This window comes from Vitis riparia, chromosome 14, assembly GCF_004353265.1.
Source record: "Vitis riparia cultivar Riparia Gloire de Montpellier isolate 1030 chromosome 14, EGFV_Vit.rip_1.0, whole genome shotgun sequence".
Classification (NCBI taxonomy): Eukaryota; Viridiplantae; Streptophyta; class Magnoliopsida; order Vitales; family Vitaceae; genus Vitis; species Vitis riparia.
This window is the reverse complement of record NC_048444.1, coordinates 10,730,830-10,743,680: the sequence shown is the minus strand read 5'-3', so window position 1 is coordinate 10,743,680 and position 12,851 is coordinate 10,730,830. Positions and strand designations below refer to the sequence as shown.

General features: G+C 27.8%; 1 long non-coding RNA gene across 1 annotated transcript; it reads left to right on the top strand.

The window, feature by feature from the left end:
* The first annotated feature begins 811 nt into the window (after window positions 1–811).
* LOC117929479 lies at window positions 812–8,193 on the top strand. The gene is made up of 3 exons (XR_004653770.1): window positions 812–888; window positions 1,027–1,069; window positions 8,110–8,193. It is a non-coding gene; the product is annotated as an uncharacterized LOC117929479 (long non-coding RNA).
* The last annotated feature ends 4,658 nt before the right edge of the window (window positions 8,194–12,851 follow it).

The following is a 12,851-nucleotide window of genomic DNA, read 5'->3' as shown; positions in this document are numbered from 1 at the left end:
ATTTCTTTTTTAGTAAACTTAAATTTACTAAACATGTTTAACTATTAAAATTTTAAAATAAAGATTTTGATAAATTTATAATATAAAATTTTAAAATTTTAAAATTTTAAAATTTTAAAACTTGATAAGCTTGATAAAACTTTGAAAATAACAATTTCAAAATATAAAACTTGATAATTTTCTCATACATAATTGTAAAATTTAAAATTTTAAAACTTGATAAAAAAAATTTAAAATATAAAACTTGATAAATTTCTAATATAAAATTTTTAAATTTTAAACTTGATAATTTTAAAATTTGAAAAACTTTATAAAACTTAATAAAAATTTTAAAACAACACTTTGAGTAAAACATTGAACTTTCAAAATTAATTTTAAATTTTAAAATAATTGCAAATTTAAAATTTTAAAATAATTGATAATAACCACGGCCAACATTTTAACCCATAAAATGTTAAAATGAAATTTGATAATAACCATATATAAAGCCATGAATATAAAGTCTCACATCACTTTCCAATATAATATATCACTTTCCAATATAATATCTTAACCATGTGGGCCAACATTTTAACCATTGACTTTCCAATATAAAAGACACAGGCAACGTTTTAACCCATTTTAACCATTGAGTAAAACCCTTCTCCTGCAAACATTTCCAATATAAAGCCTCTCTCTCCTACCAACAAAACCCATTTTCTATTCCTCTCCAAAACCCACGGCCATAAAACCCACAAAACCTACCCACAGCCCCCATTGCTTGGAGGAAGCCATTGCCGGAAAAAACTTATGGAAGCCATACTGAAGAAGCCCCATGGAAGCTATGGTCCGTAAAGCCAAAGCCACCTCCAAGAAACTCCCGTAAAAATCGTTTCTCTCTAGGTTTTGGTGAGTTTTAGGATTTTTTTTTTTTTTTTTTTTGGGTTTTATTAGTTGGTATTTTGGAAATGTTTGTGATTAGGTTTGAGATTCCATTGTTATTAGGTTTATTTTCATTGTTATTGGGTTTATTTCCATTGTTATAAGGTTTTGGTGCTTTTGGAAAAACCACACTTAATTACTTCCTAAGGTACAATTTCTCTCTAGTTTCTCTCTATTTTTTCTATGTTTAATTCTGATTTCATTGTTATTGGGTTTATTTCCATTCTTACTGTGTAATGAAAGAATTTTTCTTTTGTGTGTTGCATTCTCTTTAATTGTCTATTTCCATTGGGTTTAATTACTGTGTTGCATTCCTAATTTGATTAGTTTTCAACAATGTTGTTTTTTCTTTGTTTCTATATCTTTGAGTTTGTGAACATGTTGATATGGATTAAAACTATATATTCCACACTCCACGTTTCTGTAGCTTTGTTTCTTTGTTTTTTTTTTTGTCCTATTTATGAGTCTCACAAACAATAAAATTTTACAAAATTTTAAATATTTTATTTGTATATCAAATATTATAGTCATACAATTAAGACACGTCACCTTTATGAATGTTATTTTCCACGTAAGATAGATTTTTATACCATATGTCACACTTTAGTTAAGGATATGGTAATTTTAAAAAATATTTTTTAAGATAGTCCTAAAAATTATTTTAAATTTTATGATACCCATTAAGTGTATTAGGAAATTGTCTTTTCAATTAAATATTAAAATATTTTTTAAAAGACAATTTTAAATTTAAATTTAAATTATCTTCTTTTTTTAAAAGTAATTTTAAATTGCCTTTTCAATAATATTTTTTTAGCTTTGGGAACTTATATTACCAACTATCTAAAATCCATGATATTTTAAGTAGATTAAAAAAAAAAATAGAAAGTAGATAAAAAAAATTATAATTTAAGAACTATTAATTATATAATAAGAGATACAAATAATTATGGAAAAGTTTGTATACAAATAACTGTTTTAAAAAATAATTATATAAATATATAAAATAAATATTATACATAAAATTTATTTTAAAAATAATTTAAATTTTTAAATATTCTTTGTTTTATTAAACATAATTATTAAAACTCTTCTATAAAACTCTTTTTAAAAATAATTATCAAACATGCTATTAAAAATTTTGAATCATAATTCTTTCTAAATAAATTCATTATACAATTAATAATATAGAATGAAACTTAAGTATGTAATAGCTCCCATCATAAGTCCCCTAAAATTTAATGATTTTCCATGTGGCATGACATCATGTCATAGTCAAATCATTTCCATCCTAAAATAAATAAGAAATTTACAATGGTGGTGCAAACTAGATTGCAATGATGGATTAATTAAAGTTAAAGTAAATCCCTAAATGCATCCAAACTTACATGATTAAAGAAATTTTATAAATTAGAATTATGAAATGAATAAAATAATAAAGGATGGATTATTGATTAGCTTAATTGGCAACTATTTTATAGGCATCAAGATACAAATAAGAGATACAAGTAGATATTTTATTTTATATATACAAATAATTATTTTTTATTTTTTATATATTTTTAAAAATAAGTGAGTCAAAACCTACTTTTCTTAAAAAAAAAAAAGAAAAAAAAAAGTTTGAATTGAATTTAGGTAATAAATTAGATTAGATAAAACTTCCTATACGTGATTTATTAAAATTTTGACCGAATACATTTAATTTTCATTGATTCCAAATTCCTTTAATATATACATCTATATAATTTTTTTTTTTTGGATAGAGTTTGAGTTGGCAATCAACCAAACCCCCCAATCCACATGAGTTACACGTTACAGCCACTAATGCTAAGTTGGATATAGGCCCTGAATCTGCATATATATTATAATCTAAAATTCATGATATTTTAAGGAAATAATTATGTGACTTATGAAAAAATGCATTTCACAATATTTTTAAATGAATTATTTATAAAAATTGGGTTTATATATGAATCTGCATATATATTATAATCTAAAATTCATGATATTTTAAGTAGATAAAAAAATAGAAAGTAGATAAAAAGAAAATTATAATTTAAGAACTATTAATTATATTATATGTACCTTCATGAAAAATAGATGGAGAAAATAATTTTTTTATCTTTGAATTCTCAAATATAATTTAAGAACTATTAATTAAACCATGCTTGACTTTAGTGAAATATTTACATTTTTAATTATTGTCAAAAGTAAAAAATAAAAAATAAAAATTTTAAAAGTGATACAAATAAAATCTATTCTCAAATTTATATCTTTCTTTTTATGATTTAATTTATAAGTTGTGTCTTTTTTTTATTTAAAATAAAGTAATTAGTTTTTAAAGTTTAAAGATAGTAAACTTATATAATATTTTTAATTAAATATACTCTCAAATAATATCCTACTTCCAAAACAACTTCTCAACAAAAACCATTTTTTATTAAAATAAATAAATAAAAATAATATCAAACCTATTCTAGAAAAAGAATAGGAATATTTAGAAAATTTTTGTTTTGCACCCAAATTAGAAAATTAAGAAAATTTTTGTTTTGTTTCATCTTATTTATACCTTACCCTTTCGTTACTTCATGATCTAAGATATGCATATGTTGCATCTATTGTGAGGCTTTATCTATGATTTTATATTTTATTATTGTTATCTATGAACTAACCCTCGTTGATTTTATGCAATAGAAATATTAGTAATTCATTTATATAAATTATCGAATGTGTTAGTCTCATTGTGTGTTTTTATCTATTTTTTTCTAATATTATTTGTCATTAATTTTATCATTTACTCATTTTCATATTAGAAAACCCTAGAATTCTCGTTCAAGTATCCTTGCTTGACAAATGTCTCTTTTATCATATATTAAAAACATATAAGTTGTAGACGTGTGGATATGATTATTTATTGTGGTCATATTCAAGTTTTCAACCTATATGTTTTGTATATGATTGGTAGAATTGTCTGCAAATGATGCTTGAATTGTTCGTTTGAACAGTTTGGAATACATAATATCTATGAAATCACACGCTTATGCTTTAACATATTGATAAGATTTGACAGTGATTCCCCTTGTTCTCTGGGTGCATATTTGGACAAGGTGACATATTGTTAGTAGCTTAGTTAAGCTAACTAATAGTATGTTTATACCTTAGCCAATTCGTGTCCCTGGAGAACTACGGGGAAATGCTGCCGAAATTTTATCAAAATGAAACTAAGCATGTTAGTGATTGATTCATAAGGATTATGTATTTCTAAATGGCATAGGAACTACTACCAAATATAGGAGTTTGAGATGATAAAAAACATATCACATTCATTATAAGTTGATATGAAGATTCATTGTTATGTGATTGAAGGGTTTAATTTGCGGAAGTACGAGAAAAATGCCAATAGATAAGAGTTGAATGCAGAAGTCAAGAGTAAGTAGTGAATATCATAAAGGAGTTTTGGAGTTCTTAGATTTTGCCTTTACCAATGCACCTGGAAAAGAAATGCTCCCATGTCCTTGCATTCGTTGCAATAATTGTGTTATGCAAAAGTGAGAAATCATGTATGGCCATTTGTTGGACAATGGGATAGCTAGAAATTATGTGCGATGGTTGATGCATGGGGAATATGAGTTTTGTGAACTTGCGAATACTAGCACTAATGAGTCTGATATGCATGATGAGATGGAAGAAATGTTAAATGATGCATTTGGAATGTCAATGCCAAATGAGGAATCTGAACAAAGTCCACATGTGCATGAGGAGTTTGAAAAATCGAATAAGGATGCAAACAAATTTTATAATTTGTTAAGAGAAGGAGATCACGAACTATATCCAGGGTGTAAAAAATTCACAAAGTTGTCTTTTATCATAAGATTATTTCATATGAAGTGTCTTAATGGATGGAGCAATAAGTCCTTTACAATGTTGCTTGAATTGTTGAAGGAAGCACTTCCTGAGGGTGAGACATTGCCAAGCAACTATTATGAAGCAAAAAAAATACTTCGTGACCTTGGCCTTCATTATATCAAAATTGATGCATGCCCCTCAGATTGCTTGTTGTATTCAAAAGAGCATGCAAATGCAAATGAGTGTGTTGTTTGTGGTGTCTCCAGATGGAAATCGAGTGATGATCATTCTACAGATGAGTTCACTAAGTCAGTAAAGAAAAAGAAAATTCCTGCTAAGGTCTTGCATTATTTTCCCTTAAAACCAAGGCTTCAAAGTTTATATATGTCATCTAAGACAACTTCTCACATAAAATGGCATGTTGATGGTCGCATGGAAGGTGAGATTATAAGGCATCCAGTGGACTCTTTGGCTTGGAAAAACTTCGATAACGTACACCCTTCATTTGTGCTAGAACCTCGAAATGTTAGGCTCGGTTTAGCAAGTGATGGGTTCAATCCTTTTGGGAATATGTCAATTTCATATAGTATGTGGCCGGTGGTTCTCATTCCATATAACTTACCACCTTGGATGTGTATGAAACAAACATTCTTCATGTTGTCACTACTTATTCCTGGTCCAACTGCACCTGGGAATGACATTGACATATACTTACAACCATTGATAGATGAGTTGAATGACTTATGGGAGGTTGGAGTTGAAACATATGATGTTTCAACAAAACAAAATTTTTGTATGCGTGCAGCTATATTATGGACCATCAATGATTTTCCTGCATATGCAAACCTTTCGGGTTGGAGTACTAAAGGGAAATTTGCTTGTCCTATTTGTAATAAGGATTGTTCTTCATATCGATTACAAAACGGACGGAAATGGTGCTACATAGGTCATCGTCGATTTTTGCCGATTGATCATAGATTTTGACGTGATAAAAAGTCCTTTGATGGAAATGAAGAGCATAGAGCAGCACCTAAACATTTGTCTAGGGAAGATGTTCTACATCAATTAGATGGAATGGAACATATTACTTTAGGGAAGACATCAAAAAATAAGATGTCAGCAAAAAGAAAAAGAGAACATGTTGAACTTGAGCACAATTGGAAAAAAAAAACATTTTTTTCCAATTGCCATATTGGAAAACCCTCATTTTGCGTCACAATTTGGATGTAATGCATATTAAAAGAATATATGTGACAGTATAGTTGGCACCTTGTTGACTATCGATGGTAAATCGAATGATAACTTCAATAGTCATCTTGACTTGCAAGTTATGGGTATCAGAGATCAACTTCACCCCATACAAAGAAAGAATAGGGTTATATTGCCTGCTGCATGCTATTCACTAACTTCAAATGAAAAAAAGGAATTCTGTAAATTTTTTAAAGAAGTAAAGGTTCCAGATGGTTATGCTTCTAACATCTCTCAGTGTGTACAAGTGAATGAAAGAAAAATATTTGGGTTGAAGTATCATGATTGTCATGTTCTCATGCAACAACTCCTTCCACTTGCAATTCGAGGAGTTCTACATAAGAATGTTTGTGATGTTATAGTTGATCTATGTAGTTTCTTCAAATAGTTGTGTTCTAAAGTGTTAAAGACTGATCAATTAGAGCACCTTGAGAATGACATAATAGTCACACTTTGCAAATTAGAAAGAATATTTCCTCCATCATTCTTTGATGTTATGGTGCATTTACCTATTCATCTTGCAAGTGAGGCAAAGATCGTTGGACCAGTGCAATATCGATGGATGTATCCTATCGATCGATATGTTCTCATTCAATTAATCTTATGTATATTAGGTTTCGTATAGTTCATGAAACAAATCTATCATGTTGTGGAATGACAGGTATTTACGTACATTAAAGTCTTATGTCCGTAATAAGAGTCGTCCAAAAAGGTTTTATTGCAAAGGGCTACATAGCAGAAGAATGTACAACCTTTTGTTCAAGATATTTGCATGATATTGAAACGAAGCATGACCGTGAAGAAAGAAATTATGTCATTGAAAATAACATAACAAATGGTGGAGGGTTAACCATTTTCAAATGCATGGAACGTACAATAAGAAAGTCAACATCTCGTGTTCTTAGCACAAAAGAATGGTCCCAAGCACATTTATATGTGTTGACTAATTGTGAGGAAGTGACATCATTTATTGAGTAAGACACTTATTTGAATAAAACTTTATATTAATTCTCATACAAAAATTTAATTTTGGTCTTTGTGAGCATTATAATTAATTTTTTCATTTTTATCAGAGAGCATAAGCAATCTATAAGGGTTAAGCCTCGTATTCGTGCACGAGATGTAGATTTGATTCACAGAAGAGAATTCATTAGTTGGTTTGAAGAACGTGTAAGTTCATTCACTACATAAATTGTTCTATTATCTAATATACATGTATGTATTAACATCTTATATTTGAATCTATAGATTATACAAATGTGACATGAAAGTCCAATTTCTGAACACATACTATCATTGTCTCGTGGACCAAGTACATCAGTTACATGTTATAGAGGATACATCATTAATGGGTTCAGATTTCACACAAGAGAACGAGAAAAAGGAAAAAAAAAAACTCAAAATAGTGAAGTTGTTGTGACCGCAAAGGTATCAAGCTTTGCAAGTGCAAGAGACAAGAACCCAATTCCTGGTCATGTTTCTTACTATGGTGTGCTAACTGATGTAATTAAGTTACATTACCTTGGTGGAAATAGAGTTATTTTATTCAAGTGTGACTAGTGGGATGTAATCATAGTGGAAGGGGAATAAAGAAGGATGAATATGGGTTCACGTGTTTAAATTTTGAACGTACCATATGCACAGATGAACCATTTGTGCTTGCATCTCAAGCAAAACAAGTCTTATATGTTCAAAATTCAAATGAGGAAAATTGGCACACCGTTATAGAGATACAAACTCGAGGGGTTTATGATATGAATCAAAAAGTATCTACTAATGATCCAGAGCCATATCAACAACTTATAACACTTCATAGTCAACGTGATGTGCAGGAGTTGATCGAGAATGATTTAATCAATTGGGATAAAAATGATATTGCAGGAGAAACTATCCAAACAGATGTTCTACTATCACGACTAGAAAACATTGTTGAAAGAGATAATGAATTCATTCATGATGATGATATAGATGATGTGTAGCTAATAGTATTGGTAAGTACATAAATATATACTTACCAGATATACAAATTGTAATTTATTTCATATTATTTATGTAACTTATTTTGTATTACTTTTTCTAATTTACTTTATTATGTAGGAAATGTCACATCGAAGAGGAAGAGTACAAATAGTGTCTCCAGAAGATGAGTTGGACAATCTACAACAACTCTTAGACATACAACCTGCTACAACTACTACTCCTAGTAGTTCTGATCCTTCTGATTCTTCTGACCCTTCTGTTGTTGGTATGATTAAGAAGATTATGTTTAACTTTACATATGATAAATGTGTTTACATATATTTAATTTCTTGAATGATAAGTTTTTAATGTTTAATTTTATATAAGATAAGTAAATTATGTTTCTTTTAATTTCATTATTACTCTTAATAGGTTCATCCTCTAGAAAAAAGAGGACATGTGGCCTAACACGTAACTTAGATTTACTTAGTATGAAACCCAGGGAAAAAAAAAACTACACAATTCAATACCAGATGGCAAGTTGTTTATGATGGAAAAGGGGAAAGATTGTCAAGCTATATAGGAACATTGGTGCGATCTCAACACAATGTACCCATCCAAGTTCAAGATTGGAATCATGTTAGTGAAGATGTGAAGGAAAAGATTTGGGCCTTAGTATTGGTATATGCTAGTTACTATTCAATCTAAATTGTAATGTTATTGTTTAAAAATGATACCTCTTATTTATACATGACATTTTAATGCAATACAAGGAAAATATGAACTAGAAGAAACATGTAAGAGCTACATTCTTCAATGTTGTGGAAATTTATTTAGAAGCTATAGAAATAAAATGAAGGCCAAGTATTATAACCCTTATAATACAGATGAGGAGAGATTGTGCCATCGACCTCCACACTTATCGGATGATGATTGGAGGTGGTTCATCCACTTTTAGGGTACACCTGAGGCCAAGGTAAAGATAATGATCTTTTCTTGATAACGTATCTTATGATACTCATATTCACATAAAATGATATTTATTAGTTATATCTAACCTAATACTTCATGTATGTAACTTTTATTATGTTTCTATTACCTATATAGGTGACTTGCTATTTTTTAATTGATGTAGGATATCTCAGAAGAAAAAAAACAAGGCAAATAAGGCAAAACAAGTGATAAAGCATACATCGGGATCAAAAAGTTATGCTCAAATTCGACATGAAAAGGTTGGAAATTTATTATTAATATGATTTGTTTGTACATAAATAATCATCATAAATAACTCAATTGTTTTACTTATAAGAATAGGCACAAAAGAAGGATGATTGAAGTGAGCCCAATAGAATTAAGATGTTTGCCCTGACACACACAAGAAAATATGGGACGCCTGTTGATGATCATTCTAAGGAGATTATGGTAATGAAGTAAATAAATTTTATATACTTGTATTTCAATCATAGCCTCATACTAAATTATTTTAAAAGTCTAACAATTTTTTTTTTTTTTTATAATTCCAGGATCAATTTCAACAATTACTATCCCAACCTAAGGGACATCTTCTTCTACTTCTGCATCATCTAGAGCATCTACATCTGTATCATCTACATCTGTAGCATCTACATATGTAGATGAGATATATACTCAAGTCATGGGTCTAGAGAGGCATGGTCGTGTTCGAGGGTATGGATTTGGTCCTACTCCTACCTCAATCTTTGGTTCTACTAGTAGAAGGCAATCAGGAGTTATTTTTTCAACACAACTTGAAAACGCCCAAGAAATGCTAATAGCTGCAGAACAAAAGTTTATAATACAACTGAAGAACTTTCACATGTGAAAGAAACATTTGAAGAGAGGTTGATAGAAGTTCAAAAGAAGACACGTGAAAAAGTGAAAGAAGAGTTTGAAGAAAAAATGATGGAAATGCAAAGAAAAATGCAAGCACAAATTCAAGAACATATGATGCAAATGATGCAACAATTTCAGCAAATCACAGTCATTTTTATTAACCGTGACTATAAACATGCTTTTAGTCACAGTTAGGGTGACAAAGTGACATTTATCAAGTCATTTTTTATTGATATAATATTTTAGTCCGGTTAGCGTACTGACCGTGACCAAAAGTTGACATTTAGTCACGATCATTTTATTAACCGTGACTATAAACATACATTTAGTCACGGTTTAGGGCATTAATTGTGACCATAAGTTTACATTAATCCATTAAGTTTACATTTAGTCACGGTAACTTACATGATCATGACCATAAGCTTACATATAGTCACGGTCGATAATTTTACTTGTGATTATAAGTGTACATTTAATCACGTTCATTATTTGACTGTGACTAAAGGTTAAACATATAGTCACGATTTATTACCTGACCGTGACCAATACCTTTAGCTACGCCTCATATTGTGGCACTCGGTCACGGTTTCATAAGACCGCGACAATAGGCTTGGTCACGGATATATAAGATTTGGTGACGGTTGGCGACCGTCACCAAAAATCTTATTTCTTGTAGCTTTAAATTTTTTGTTATACTATCAACATTAACTTGAAATAGTATTATTATTTTTATTATTATAATTTCAATTTTTATATGAAGAGGTTTGGATGAAATATTGATAGTATTTTTTTAAATAAATTTTAAAATTAAAAATTAAAATTTATAAAGAATACAAAAGATGTGAGAAAAGTATTAAAAAAAAATGTGAGAAGAGTACCAAGAATATAAAGGGTATATGAAAAATATGAAAAAGATACAAACAATGTGAGAAGTGTACAAAAAATATGAAGAGGGTACGAAAAATGTGATGATCTTCACTATTTTTATACTCCTTAGACATTTTTCATGCATTTTTTTTTACATTTTTCATGCTCTTTTTAAAATTTAAATTATTATTTTTATTTTTAAAATACTATTAATATTTAATTCAATCTTCTCAATATAAAAATTGAAATTATAATAAAAGAAATTAATAATACTATTTTGAGCTAATATTGATAGTATTTTTAAAATAAAAATAATAATTTAAAGTTTAAAAATAGCATGAAAAATGTAAAAAAAAAATGCATGAAAAATGTCTAAGGAGTATAAAAATAGTGAAAAGGGTACAAAAAAAATGTAATAAGGGTGTGAAGAATACGAGAGTACGAAAAATGTGAATGGAATTGAAAGAATGTGAGGAATATACAAAAAAAATGTGAGAAAAGTATGAAAAATATGAAAATGATATGAAAAATGTAAGAATAATGAAGATCCTCTACTTTTTTTTATATTTTTCTTACTCTTCTCATATTTTTCATATGTTTTATCCTTACTCAAAATTTTCATACGTATATTGTTGTATTTTATCCACATTCTTCGTACCCTTTAAACTTTACATTTTTTTAAATTTTAAAGTTTATTTTAAATAAATACTATCAATATTTCATCTAATCCTATCCATATAAATATTGAAATTATAAATAAAATAAATTAATAATACTATTTTGAGTTAACAATAGATAGATTCAATATTCTAATACCAACAAATACTTTAATTAATATGTTTATAATTTTTTTTCACATTGTCTAAGGGTTATAACTTTATATAATAAAATAAGTAGCAATTATTCTTTTACGAAATTTTTATAATCACAAACTTTCTTACCTTGACAATTAAATCTTCAACTTTACAATGTCTTCATCATTAAAAAAAATTGTTCTAACTTTTCTATTCACCTCTCAATTCTCAAACCTTCTCTAGTACTCAACTTTGTAATGCTTTTAATTTTCCACCCAATTTAAAATTTATTTTGGCTGTTAGATAATTAAATATTATTTTAAAATTTTTACCATGTTTAAAAAAAAATTCTTAAATAAGTTGTTATAAATTCCTTTTTTAGTATTACTTCTTAATCAATGAAAAATCAATTTTAACAAGAATTAGAATGTGAGTTGTATAAGATTTCATTCCTTTAAAATATAATATAATCTAACGGGGTTATTTGTGGAATAAGATTTTTAATTTTTTTTTTTTTATTTAGCTTCACTTTACTTGCCCTCTGGTTAAAAAATATATGGATAGGTAATGAAAAACACTTTTCTATTAGAATAAAAAAATTAATATTTAATCCTACTTAAATCAAATTAAAATTTATTTAGATTTATGAAAAAAACAAACCCAAACTTCAACATCATAATTAATAACCCAGTGGCGTGATGCCAATGGCAACTGTGATGCTAGTCCAAGATTTGAAGTCATCAGTAGGTAGCCACCAAATTCGATTCCAAGTTATTACCTAGTCACACAGTTTGACTATGCCTGCATGATGCAATGGCATACATTTTAAATCGATTTAAGTTTTTTATTTAAAATATAATAAAACATGTTTTAATAAAAATGGTTTTTAATTTTTAAAATAAATTGATATAAATATTTTCTTAAAAAATTAATAAATATTATCTTTAATCATACTTAAGTTAATTATATTTACAAAATAATTTTAATATCCCTTTTTTTTTTAGTTTTTCTGAACATTTTCATAAATTTTTAATAATTTTCGTTTCATCAATATTTTTATCAAAATATTCTCTCATATTTTATCGATATTTTCGATATAACTCTAAAATTCAAGCACCAATATATCTCAGATTTACAAATATTTCAAACTTTAATTGCAACAAATTAAGATGCACTTAGTGCAAATAATTTAAAAGAAAAAAAAATTAATAAAAGAATACATTCGTTAAGTATTGATTTTGCATGATCTTGCTGCATACTGTGTCTCATCATTTGATTGAGTGCAACAAATTTTCAGCAAAAAACACCAGCTTGTCTTTACTCACAAAAGGAAAAAACTGATCTAAGAAAATAAATACAGCAATCACC